The sequence below is a fragment of the Balaenoptera borealis genome (assembly GCF_965194805.1).
Source record: "Balaenoptera borealis genome assembly, chromosome: 15".
Taxonomy (NCBI): Eukaryota; Metazoa; Chordata; class Mammalia; order Artiodactyla; family Balaenopteridae; genus Balaenoptera; species Balaenoptera borealis.
Genome location: NC_138871.1, coordinates 46836723 through 46851350, shown reverse-complemented (window position 1 = coordinate 46851350; position 14628 = coordinate 46836723).

The window sequence follows — 14628 nt, the reverse complement described above, 5'->3', positions numbered from 1 at the left end:
ACACACTATGCCAAACAACTAGCAAGACAGGAACACAGCCCCATCCATTAGCAGGGAGGCTGCCTAAAATCATAAGGCCACAGACACCCCAAAACACACCACCAGACGTGGACGTGCCCACCAGAAAGACAAGATCCAACCTCATCCACCAGAACACAGGCAATAGTCCCCTCCACCAGGAAGCCTACACAACCCACTGAACCAACCTTACCCACTGGGGACAGATACCAAAAACAACGGGAACTACGAACCTGCAGCCTGTGAAAAGGAGACCCCAAACACAGTAAGATAAGCAAAATGAGACGACAGAAAAACACACAGCAGATGAAGGAGCAGGGTCAAAACACACCAGACCTAACAAATGAAGAGGAAATAGGTAGTCTACCTGAAAAAGAATTCAGAATAATGATAGTAAGGATGATCCAAAATCTTGGAAACAGAATAGACAAAATGCAAGAAACATTTAACAAGGACGTAGAAGAACTAAAGAGGAACCAAGCAACGATGAAAAACACAATAAATGAAATTAAAAATACTCTAGATGGGATCAATAGCAGAATAACTGAGGCAGAAGAAAGGATAAGTGACCTGGAAGATAAAATGGTGGAAATAACTACTGCAGAGCAGGATAAAGAAAAAAGAATGAAAAGAACTGAGGACAGTCTCAGAGACCTCTGGGACAACATTAAACGCACCAACATTCGAATTATAGGGGTCCCAGAAGAAGAAGAGAAAAAGAAAGGGACTGAGAAAATATTTGAAGAGATTATAGTTGAAAACTTCCCTAATATGGGAAAGGAAATAGTTAATCAAGTCCTGGAAGCACAGAGAGTCCCATACAGGATAAACCCAAGGAGAAACACGCCAAGACACATATTAATCAAAATGTCAAAAATTAAATATAAAGAAAACATATTAAAAGCAGCAAGGGAAAAACAACAAATAACACACAAGGGAATCCCCATAAGGTTAACATCTGATCTTTCAGCAGAAACTCTGCAAGCCAGAAGGGAGTGGCAGGATATACTTAAAGTGATGAAGGAGAAAAACCTACAACCAAGATTACTCTACCCAGCAAGGATCTCATTCAGATGTGATGGAGAAATTAAAACCTTTACAGACAAGCAAAAGCTGAGAGAGTTCAGCACCACCAAACCAGCTTTACAACAAATGCTAAAGGAACTTCTCTAGGCAAGAAACACAAGAGAAGGAAAACACCTACAATAACAAACCCAAAACATTTAAGAAAATGGGAATAGGAACATACATATCGATAATTACCTTGAATGTAAATGGATTAAATGCTCCCACCAAAAGACACAGACTGGCTGAATGGATACAAAAACAAGACCCATATATATGCTGTCTACAAGAGACCCACTTCAGACCTAGGGACACATACAGACTGAAAGTGAGGGGATGGAAAAAGATATTCCATGCAAATGGAAATCAAAAGAAAGCTGGAGTAGCAATTCTCATATCAGACAAAATAGACTTTAAAATAAAGACTATTACAAGAGACAAAGCAGGACACTATATAATGATCAAGGGATCGATCCAAGAGGAAGGTAAAACAATTGTAAATATTTATGCACCCAACATAGGAGCACCTCAATACATAAGGCAAATACTAACAGCCATAAAAGGGGAAATCGACAGCAACACAATCATAGTAGGGGACTTTAACACCCCACTTTCACCAATGGACAGATCATCCAAAATGAAAATAAATAAGGAAACACAAGCTTTAAATGATACATTAAACAAGATGGACTTAATTGATATTTATAGGACATTCCACCCAAAAACAACAGAATACACATTTTTCTCAAGTGCTCATGGAACATTCTCCAGGATAGATCATATCTTGGGTCACAAATCAAGCCTTGGTAAATTTAAGAAAATTGAAATCGTATCAAGTATCTTTTCCGACCACAACGCTATGAGACTAGATATCAATTACAGGAAAAGATGTGTAAAAAATACAAACACATGGAGGCTACATAATACACTACTTAATAACGAAGTGATCATTGAAGAAATCAAAGGGGAAATCAAAAAATACCTAGAAACAAATGACAATGGAGATACGACGACCCAAAACCTATGGGACGCAGCAAAAGCAGTGCTAAGAGGGAAGTTTATAGCAATACAAGCCTACCTCAAGAAACAGGAAACATCTCGAATAAACAACCTAACCTTGCACCTAAAGCAATTAGAGAAAGAAGAACAAAAAAACCCCAAAGCCAGCAGAAGGAAAGAAATCATAAAGATCAGGTCAGAAATAAATGAAAAAGAAATGAAGGAAACAATAGCAAAAATCAATAAAACTAAAAGCTGGTTCTTTGAGAAGATAAACAAAATTGATAAACCATTAGCCAGACTCATCAAGAGAAAAAGGGAGAAGACTCAAATCAACAGAATTAGAAATGAAAAAGGAGAAGTAACCACTGACACTGCAGAAATACAAAAGATCATGAGAGATTACTACAAGCAACTCTATGCCAATAAAATGGACAACCTGGAAGAAATGGACAGATTCTTAGAAATGCACAAACTGCCGAGACTGAACCAGGAAGAAATAGAAAATATGAACAGACCAATCACAAGCACTGAAATTGAAACTGTGATTAAAAACCTTCCAACAAACAAAAGCCCAGGACCAGATGGCTTCACAGGTGAATTCTATCAAACATTTAGAGAAGAGCTAACACCTATCCTTCTCAAACTCTTCCAAAATATTGCAGAGGGAGGAACACTCCCAAACTCATTCTACGAGGCCACCATCACCCTGATACCAAAACCAGACAAAGATGTCACAAAGAAAGAAAACTACAGGCCAATATCACTGATGAACATAGATGCAAAAATCCTCAACAAAATACTAGCAAACAGAATCCAACAGCACATTAAAAGGATCATACACCATGATCAAGTGGGGTTTATCCCAGGAATGCAAGGATTCTTCAATATACGCAAATCAATCAGTGTGATACACCATATTAACAAATTGAAGGAGAAAAACCATATGATCATCTCAATAGATGCAGAGAAAGCTTTCAACGAAATTCAACACCCATTTATGATAAAAGCCCTGCAGAAAGTAGGCATAGAGGGAACTTTCCTCAACATAATAAAGGCCATATATGACAAACCCACAGCCAAGATTGTCCTCAATGGTGAAAAACTGAAACCATTTCCACTAAGATCAGGAACAAGACAAGGTTGCCCACTCTCACCACTATTATTCAACATAGTTTTGGAAGTGTTAGCCACAGCAATCAGAGAAGACAAAGAAATAAAAGGAATCCAAATCGGAAAAGAAGAAGTAAAGCTGTCACTGTTTGCAGATGACATGATACTATACATAGAGAATCCTAAAGATGCTACCAGAAAACTCCTAGAGCTAATCAATGAATTTGGTAAAGTAGCAGGATACAAAATTAATGCACAGAAATCTCTTGCATTTCTATACACTAATGACGAAAAATCTGAAAGTGAAATTAAGAAAACACTCCCGTTTACCATTGCAACAAAAAGAATAAAATATCTAGGAATAAACCTACCTAAGGAGACAAAAGACCTGTATGCAGAAAATTATAAGACACTGATGAAAGAAATTAAAGATGATACAAATAGATGGAAAGATATACCATGTTCCTGGATTGGAAGAATCAACATTGTGAAAATGACTCTACTACCCAAAGCAATCTACAGATTCAATGCAATCCCTATCAAACTACCACTGGCATTTTTCACAGAACTAGAACAAAAAATTTCACAATTTGTATGGAAACACAAAAGACCCCGAATAGCCAAAGCAATCTTGAGAACGAAAAATGGAGCTGAGGGAATCAGGCTCCCTGACTTCAGACTATATTACAAAGCTACAGTAATCAAGACAGTTTGGTACTGGCACAAAAACAGAAATATACATCAATGGAACAGGATAGAAAGCCCAGAGATAAACCCATGCACATATGGTCACCTTATCTTTGATAAAGGAGGCAAGCATATACAGTGGAGAAAAGACAGCCTCTTCAATAAGTGGTGCTGGGAAAATTGGACAGATACATGTAAAAGTATGAAATTAGAACACTTCCTGACACCATGCACAAAAATAAACTCAAAATGGATTAAAGACCTAAGTGTAAGGGCAGACACTATCAAACTCTTAGAGGAAAACATAGGCAGAACACTCTATGACATACATCACAGCAAGAATCTTTTTGACCCAGCTCCCAGAGAAATGGAAATAAGAACACAAATAAACAAATGGGATCTAATGAAACTTAAAAGCTTTTGCACAGCAAAGGAAACCATAAACAAGACCAAAAGACAACCCTCAGAATGGGAGAAAATATTTGCAAATGAAGCAACTGACAAAGGATTAATCTCCAAGATTTACAAGCAGCTCATGCAGCTCAATAACAAAAAAACGAACAACCCAATCCAAAAATGGGCAGAAGACCTAAATAGACATTTCTCCAAAGAAGATATACAGATGGCCGACAGACACATGAAAGAATGCTCAACATCATTAATCATTAGAGAAATGCAAATCAAAACTACAATGAGATATCATCTCACACCGGTCAGAATGGCCATCATCAAAAAATCTAGAAACAAGAAATGCTGGAGAGGGTGTGGAGGAAAGGGAACTCTCTTGCACTGTTGGTGGGAATGTAAATTGATACAGCCACTATGGAGAACAGTATGGAGGTTCCTTAAAAAACTACAAATAGAACTACCATACGATCCAGCAATCCCACTACTGGGCATATACCCTGAGAAAACCATAGTTCAAAAAGAGTCATGTACCAAAATGTTCATTGCAGCTCTATTTACAATAGCCAGGACATGGAAGCAACCTAAATGTCCATCGACAGATGAATGGATAAAGAAGATGTGGCACATATATACAATGGAATATTACTCAGCCATAAAAAGAAATGAAATGGAGGTATTTGTAATGAGGTGGATGGAGTTAGAGTGTGTCATACAGAGTGAAGTAAGTCAGAAAGAGAAAAACAAATACAGTATGCTAACACATATATACGGAATCTAAGGGAAAAAAAAAAAAAAAGCCATGAAGAACCTAGTGGTAAGACGGGAATAAAGACACAGACCTACTAGAGAATGGACTTGAGGATATGGGGAGGGGGTGGGGTGAGATGTGACAGAGTGAGAGAGTGTCATGGACATATATACACTACCAAATGTAAAATAGATAGCTAGTGGGAAGCAGCCACATAGCACAGGGAGATCAGCTTGGTGCTTTGTGACCACCTAGAGGGGTGGGATGGGGAGGGTGGGAGGAAGGGAGATGCAAGAGGGAAGAGATATGGGAACATATTGTATATGTATAACTGATTCACTTTGTTATAAAGCAGAAGCTAACACACCAAAAAATAAAATAAAATAAAATAAAATAAAAAACCAAAAAAAAAACAAAAAGCAAAACAAACTAGTGAATATAACAATAAAAAACAGTCACACATACAGAGAACAAACTACCAGTGAGGAGAAGGGGGAGGGGCAAGCTAGGAGTAGGGAATTAAGAGGTACAAATTTACTATGTATAAAATAATAAGCTACAAGAATATATTATACAGCACAGGGAACATAGCCAATATTTTATAATAACCATAAACGGAGTATAATCCAATTATAAAAGTTTTGAATCACTATATTGTACACCTGAAACTAATATATTATAAACCAACTATACCTCGATAATAAATAAACAAACATCTATGGGGGGGCAGAATTTGTCCTCAGTAATCATAATAGGCTCACATATTTAGCTAACAAGATGTTAACCTAAGTAATAATTATAGTACTAAAAATATGGAACTATTCGAATATCTATCTAAAAGTAATAGGATAAACCAAACTATAACCCACAGGTCTAATCCAACCCACGACCTTTTCTCATCCAGCCTACGACCTAAGAGTAGTTTTGACATTTTAAATGTTGAAATAAGTCAAAAGAAGAATATTTTGTAACACACAAAAATTATATAAAATTCAAATTTCTGTGTCCATAAATAAAGTTTTACTGGAACACAACCAAACCCACACTCATTGACATATTATCTATGATGGCTGCTTTGGTATTACAACAGCAGAGTTGGCTAGTTGCCAAAGGCTGTATGGCCCCCAAAGTCTAAAATATTTGCTATCTTGCCCTTTACATAAAAAGTTTGTAACCCTCGGTTAAATAAACCATGGTTGAATCATAGCATAAATTTATGCTGCCATTTAAAATGGTATTGAAGATTATTTAATAGCTTGCAAGAGTCCTTAAGGGAGTAAACGAGATAGATTACCCAAGAGTGTATCAAGTTATGGCCACATTGTTGTTAATTTTAATAACATACAAAATAGAATAAAGACTGGAAGAATATGTACCAAAATATTACTGGTTTTGTCTCTGGGTAGTGGGATTTCAGGATTTTTAAAAAAATTTATCCCTTACCGCTTACATTTTCTAAAAGAACATATCTTTTAATATTAATAAAATAAAATTGTGGCAGATAAACTCTGAAATAGCCCACAACTGTCAATACCTCCTTGTATTCACACCTTGTGTAATCCCCTCCCATTTAGTGTGGATGTGATCTGTGACTTGCATCTTAAAAACAGAAGATGGTAAATGTTTGTCACTCTCATGATTAAGTTACACAGTAGTGACTTTTGTCTTACCAGTAGACTCTCTATATTGCTTTATTGCCTTGAACACTTTTTGAACCAAATATCCATGTTAGGGAGACCCACGTGGCAAGGAACTGACTGTGGCCTCTGGTCAACAGTTAACTAAGATTTAAGTTGGTCTCTGGCCAACAGCCAGCAAGACAGGCCTTCAGTCCAACAGGCTGCAGAGATCTAAATCCTGTCAACAACCACATGATCTTGGAAGCAGATTCTTCTCCATAAAGCTATTAGATAAAAACCTTAACCCTGGATGATGCCTTGATTGAAACTCATGAGAGACCCTGAAGCAAAGGACCCAGCTAATCTGTGCCCAGATTCCTGACCCAAAGAAACTGTGAGACAAAAAATGTGTATTGTTTTAAGGCACTAAATTTGTGGTAATTTGTTATGCAGCAATAGATAACTAATACAAAGGTAATGGTTATTTATATTAAATAAAAAAGAAGAAAACAGCAACTTTTGGGTAGCTAAGCAATCTCAATTTTTTTGGATGGTGGATATGACATTAGAGAAGTGAATGGAACAAATTAATGGGTCAGCCAAATTCTGACCTTTAGATAAAATTAAGGTGCCAATCAGCAATTGTGGGGGCTGCCCCAAATCCTGTAGCTATTCACGTTTGGACTCAAAGATGCTGGAAAGAAGTTCTGACCACCCAAATCACCCAGAGCCTGGATATGCTACTGTCTAAGCTCGACAAGAAACGGTCATTTGATTCCCAGTGCTCTCTAGAGTTCTGCACCCATCTCCTCCCCTCCAAAACCCAACCCATTTAAATGATATGAAAAGAAAACTTATTGCCATAGGATTCTTGCTCTGAAACTGCAGCCACCACCAATATCTAATATCTTCCCAAGGCTCATAATGTATATATAAAGAGAATAAAATAAGCACGCCTTAGCAACTTCCCTGGTGGCGCAGTGGTTAGGAATCTGCTTGCCAATGCAGTGGACATGGGTTCGTGCCCTGGTCTGGGAAGATTCCACATGCCACAGGGCAACTAAGCCCATGTGCCACAACTACTGAGCCTATGCTCTAGAGCCCAGGAACCACAACTACTGAGCCCACTTGCCACATCTACTGAAGCCCACGTGCCTACAGCCTGTGCTCTGCAACAAGAGAAGCCACTGCAATGAGACACTCATGCACTGCAACGAAGAGTAGCCCCTGCTCGCCACAACTAGAGAAAGCCTGCATGCAGCAACAAAGACCCAACACAACCATAAATAAATAAATTATTTATTTATTAAAAAAAAATAAGCATGCCTTGTTTTTCACTAAAAGCAAGTTATTCATTTTCACCTTGATCAACAGGATAATTACATGTGTAACTCTCCCATTCCAACCCCAAAATTGTCTTTAAATAAATTTCATGCAAGTTTTATGTCTAACAAGCCATTACATTTTTATAACTCAAGCAGTAATAGCAGGTTATTAGATTTTAAAAATGCCCTACTGATCATTGAAGGTCTTTCTCCTTTCTCAAGTAGCTCTTAAATGACAAAAGTCATTGTTCACGCATGATTACTAGGTACTAGTCACAGATCATAAATATCCCCAATTTCTTGCAGTGGGTCTTTAGGGGATTAAAATAGGACAAAATGAATAAACTGCCCTCTGAACCACTTAAAAGCATCTCGTTTAGATTTGTAAATATTCCGGAGAGATAGTCAAAGCATTGTCAAAACCAGTATTATTTGCATTTTTTGTAAACAGGAATGATAATGCTCAATTCTGATCTTGTACTGCCCAATGAACTGCATTACCAACATTGAATGGGCAAAAATTCCTTCTGCTGAGGTTTCCCCCCCGTCTGAATCACACTTGAAATATTTATGGTTATTCTTCTTATAGTAAAACTGCTCTCACATATTTCCTCCAGAGTGAAACCTCAATTTTGAAGGACTCCTCAGTAATTCTGAGATTTACGACACAAATTATCTTAGAAGCTTTTGCAGATGAAGAACTATAAAGACTTGAGAATGAAAGCTCAAACTGGCTGCAAGGATCAATAGTCTCAAGTGGAGTTGTTCTAAGGGAAATCATGAAAAAACAGACATTTTACTCCTTTGGCTCATTGGATTTGACATCAGTGAAGTCTTCTGAAACGTGGTGGAGGTTTCCATTCTTCATTTTTGTCTTTTTTCTGCCCTGCATAGGCCTCTCTGAATACCACCGCCCCTATGGCCTGAAGATGATAAAAGTATTCTTTTCCTTTCCTCAAATCGTCCAACACTTTATTCATCCAATTTCTGTCACAGTATTCTTTGTTCCATAGTCTTTATGTATGCATATCTCCTTTGTACTAAGTAATTTAAGGCTATCTATCTTACTTTACAAACTTCCTAAAGCCTTGCACAAAGTAGGTACTTTAAAATGTTGGGAAAACCTATAGATTTTTAGAAAGAGATTAAAAGACACGTTAACTGATTGTAGTATATGGAATTTAATTGTATCCTGACTCAAAAAAATTAGGTGTTAAAAAATTTTGTGAGAGGAGGGAAAGTCAAACATTGGCTATCTGACAATATTAAGAAATTGTTAGACGTGATAAAGACACTGTTTATGTGCCGCAGACCGGCTGCAGAAAGCTAGAAGTTCCTGGCGGTGAGGGGTAAGGAACTGAAAAGCACCAGTATGGGGTCAGAAGGGCCAAGACAACTGATGGTTGCAAGGCAAGTTTATTCAAAGAGCATGAATGTATATATAGGTTCAGCAGGGAACGAACACTAGGCAACAAATCAGTAAACCTTGTATTTCCACATAATTCTGTCGTCACTATCTATGCGCCACTATCTATGCGCCACTATCTATGCGCCACTATCTATGCATCACTATCTATGCATCACTATCTATGCACCACTATCTATGCGTCAGCATGCCTTATGGGCCGTTCTTTGGAGATACAGACTTCCCCCTCAGGGCAGCACGTCCTTCTTCTGGGGAACAACCAGGGGCTCTTAGATCCAGAGCAGGCACCTGGAACGAAACTGGCCGCAAGCCATTTTCCTTTTTTACGCTCAATACCGCAGCGTCAGGAGTGCATACCAAGAAAGAGACAAGCAGTTCTCCGGAAAGCAGAAACCTGAATAAGCTTACAGCTTGGGGGCCACCACATTTATGTTGTTTAAAAAGAGTAACTGTATGTATATATATTTGTATTTACATATATATAAATGGAAGAAATGGCATGAAGTTTGGAATCTGCTTCAAACTAGCTGGGAAGATGAGTGGGGATATAAATGAAACAATGTTGATTATGAGTTCAATTGGGTGGTGGGTATTTGGAGGTAGGTACACTTGCTTTAAAAATCACCCCGATTAGAAGGGAGTCTGGGAGAGAATGGATACACGTATATGTATGGCTGAATCGCTTTGCCCTGTGCACCTGAAACTATCACAATATTGTTAACTGGATATACTCCAATATAAAATAAAAAGTTAAATAAAAAATTTTAAAAAAACTAACACATTATAGCAAAATGACAAAACAAATATAAAATTATAAATTAAAAAAAAATCACCCCAATTAGTGGACTAAAACAATGACAGCATTTATTTTGCTCACAAATGTGCAATTGGGGCAGCTCTTGGTGGGGACAGCTGAAATCTATTCCGCTTAGTGTCTGCTGGGGGGTGGGTAGCTCAAAGTTTGAAAGGTTGGGATCATCTGAAGACTTGTTAGCTCATATGTCTGGTGGTTGATTGTGGCTATCAGCGGGAACTTTTGCTGGGGCTGTTGGCCAGAACACCTACATACGGATCGGACTTGCTCACAATATGGCAGCTAAGCTCCAAGGGTGAGGGGAGAGACAGAAAGAGAGAGAGATAGACAGAGAGAGCGAGAGAGAGCACAAGTGAGCGTGAGCATAGGGCACAGGCTGTATTGTCTTATGACCCTGCCTCTTGTTATCACTTCTAACACATTCTATTGGTTGGAAGCAAGTCACTAAAATGAAGTGGTTGGAAGCAAGTCACTAAAACTAAGGCCAATCCATATCCAAAACTCTTCTTTTTGATGGGAGGACTGTCAAAGAATTTAGAGTTCACTCTACAGCCAAAAATTACTTACATTCCTCCCATATGCAAATTACACTCACCCCCCCTCCCAAGGCCCCCCCCCCCAAAGACTTGCCTATCATGACAACAGGCTTAAGGCTTGAGGACAAGTATCTCATCATAAAAGTCAGGCCCAACTGCAGATAAAGTTACTCAGATTAGTTCCTCAAGTTCAGCTCTTTTGAGTTCAGTTCTTGGTCTAAAATCTTGAGAATTAAAGAGACAAGTTTTCTGACCTCCTTAAAATCAATAAACAATGGCTAGAAAGGAATACGCACAGAATACATAAAGATTTAATTGTATGACAATAACAGCACAAAGGAGGGGGGAAATGGAGCTATATAGGAGCAAAGTTTTTGAATACTGATATTAAATTGGTATTAACCTGAACTAGATTGTTACAGACTATGATGTTAATTGTAATCCCCAGGAAAACCACTAAGAAAGTAACTCAAAAATACACAGTAAAAGAAAAGACAAGGGAATTAAACTAGTATAGCAGAAAATATCTATTCAACACAAAAAACCAACAGAAAAGGGTAGAATCCTATTAAAATCAAATATAAGGATAAAAGAATAAGAATAGCATCCCTACAGATGATACAAGCATGCCAGAGACATGCCCACAAACAGATGAGAACTATAACCTTTTATTTCAAAATGAAAATTAAAGAAGAAATTAAGAAGATGATAGAGCTTTAACTAGAATTAGAAAAATACAAATGAGAGTACTGGAGATTTGACGAAAAAAAAAATTTAGAAAATAATTTAAAGTGAAAGAAAAAAAATATTTCAGAAATGAAGACTAAACCAGAAGGAACACACAACAAATATGCACAAGCAGTAATGCTGTAAGAGAAATAAAACATGAAAAGGAAAAGAACTTAATTCAAAATGAAACAAGGACTTCCCTGGTGGCGCACTGGTTAAGAATCCGCCTACCAATGCAGGGAACATGGGTTTGATCCCTGGTCGGGGAAGATCCCACATGCCGTGGAGCAACTAAGCCTGTGCGACACAACTACTGAGTTTGTGCTCCAGAGCCTGTGAGCCACAACTACTGAAGCCCGCGCACCTAGAGCCCGCGCTCTGCAACAAAGAGAAGCCACCGCAATGAGAAGCCTGCACACCACAAGGAAGAGTAGGCCCTGCTCGCTGCAACTAGAAAAAGCCTGCGTGCAGCAACGAAGATCCAACAAGCCAAAAATAAATAAATAAATAAATAAATTTATACATTTAAAAAACGAAATGAAAAATATAGTAATCTGAAAGAAAGGGATGGGTGCAGAAGGTAGACAAAGTAGATCCAAAATACATACAATGAGAGTCACTAAAGAAGAGAACCAAAGAAATGGAATTGAAAAGAGACTAAAAATTATAAAATTTAAAAAAACCTTTTGCCTATATATTGAAATGACACATCACACACCTGGGAAAATCAATCCAGAACAGCCAACACTAAGTAATAGGAGGGGAAAAAACACATTTCCTTCTATTCTTCTACTACATACAACACTTGTTTTTCTTCTCATTACACTTGGTACTTCATTTCTGACACTAAATGTATGGTTTTTTTCCCCACACCGACCAGTTTTCTGACACCAGCTGGGTGTCCTACAATTCCATTCAATTCTGACACTATCTAACAGGAGTTAGTGTTGGGTCCCACAAGTTAAGGACTCAGTTATACAAAACTACTCCCATTTCCGAACCAGTCACAAGTCCAAGCCTGTCATACTTCTAACTAACTGGCTATAAATTGGGGGTTACCACAACTGACACCTCAGGTTCAGTAATTTCCTAGGATGGCTCACAGAACTCAGGAAAGCACTAATGCTTACTATTACCCATTTATTTTAAAGAATATGGCTCCGGAGCAGACAAATAAAAGAGATGCACAGTGCAAGGAATGTGGAAAGAGGCATGGAACTTCCATAGCTTCTCCAGGTATGCCGCTCTCCCAGAACCTCAGGTGTTCACCAATCCAGAAGCTCTACAAAGGCTGGAAGCATTAACCAATATGATTAGACAGGAGGAAGTACTTCAAGTTTAAGAACTGAAAGGAAGGGAGAAAACATCTCTATTTTTAGATGGCATGATTGTATATTTGGGGAAACAATAGTAGTAAATCAATGGGAAAAATTATTAAAAACAAAGCAACATTAGTAAAGTGGTAGATTATAAAATTAATACAAAATCAACAGCTTTCATATTTACAAACAAAAACCCAGTTAAAAAGCATAAATGAAGGGACTTCCCTGGTGGTGCAGTGGTTAAGAATCTGCCTGCCAATGCAGGGGAAATGGGTTCCATCCCTGGTCCAGGAAGATCCCACATGCTGAGAGCAACAAAGCCTGTGTGCCACAGTTACTGAGCCTGCGCTCTGGAGCCCACGAGCCACAACTACTGAGCCCACGTGCCACAACTATCGAAGCCCACACGCCTAGACCCCATGCTGTGCAACAAGAGAAGCCACCACAATGAGAAGCCCGCGCACCACAATGAAGAGTAGCCCCCGCACACCACAACGAAAAGTAGCCCCTGCTCTCTAGTAGCAAGAAGAGAAAGCCCGTGCACAGCAACAAAGACCCAATGCAGCCAAAAATAAATAAATACATTAAAAATTTATTTTAAAAAAAAAGCATAAATGAAGAAACTATGAAATATTTCCGAAAGACACAAAAGTAGATTTGAAAAACAGGGAAGAAAAAACAGGTTCTTACACAGGAAGGCACATCATATAGAAATTTGGTTTTTATAAATTGATTAACAAATTTATTAATTAATCACAATAAAAATAATGTAAGGTACTGAAGAATTATTTAAATTTATCCTGAAAGAACAAAAAAGGAAAAACAGCCACAAAGAAAAGAAAATAGCAATGAGGAGTTGGTCTTGCCAGGTTTGTAAGAAATATTATAAATCTTCTGTCATTAAAAGAGTTTGGTACAAGTGCATAATAAGACAAGCCAAAGGAAAAGACAAAAGTATACTGAAATGTAGTGTCAATTAACAGTAGTATCTCACATTCTGCAAAAGGAACTCCAGTCGGAAGAGCCGGGTGGGAGGCCTCTTCACATGGCCCCCTGTGAGTAACTGAAACCCAACTAAGCAAAAAGGAAAAAAAAAGCCATCTCTGACCTGTGACTATTTTCAAGGTTACTGTTTTTCTCTGTGGAACACTGCCTTTGGGGCAAAACAAGGAAGAAGCAGGTGATTCTAATCTGCAGCTCAGAAGGACACCCACTGCAGGCCAGCTTCTCCAGCTCTGAAGTCACTCCAGCTGTGTGGTGCTCCAGCCAGGTGTTAGGCCTGAGCCGCTGAGGTGGGAGAGCCGAGTTCAGGACACTGGACCACCAGAGACCTCCTGGCCCCACGTAGTATCAATTGGCGAGAGCTCTCCCAAAGATCCCTGTCTCAATGCTAAGACTCAGCTCCCCTCAACAACCAGCAAGCTCCAGTGCTGGGCACCGCATGCCAAACAACTAGCACAACAGGAACATAACCCTACCCACTAGCAGAGAGACTGCCTAAAATCATACTAAATTCACAGACACCCCAAAACCCTGCCCAGCAGAAGGACAAGATGCAGCCTCATCCACCAGAACACAGGCACCAGTCCCCTCCACCAGGAAGACTACATAATACACTGAACAAACCTTACCCACTGGGGGCAGACATCAAAAACAACAGGAACTATGAACCTGCAGCCTGTGAAAAGGAGACCCCAAACACAGTAGGTTATGCAAAATAAGATGACAGAAATACGCAGTGGATAAAACAGCAAGGTAAAAACCCACCAGACCAAACAAATGAAGAGGAAATAAGCAGTCTACCTGAAAAAGAATTCAG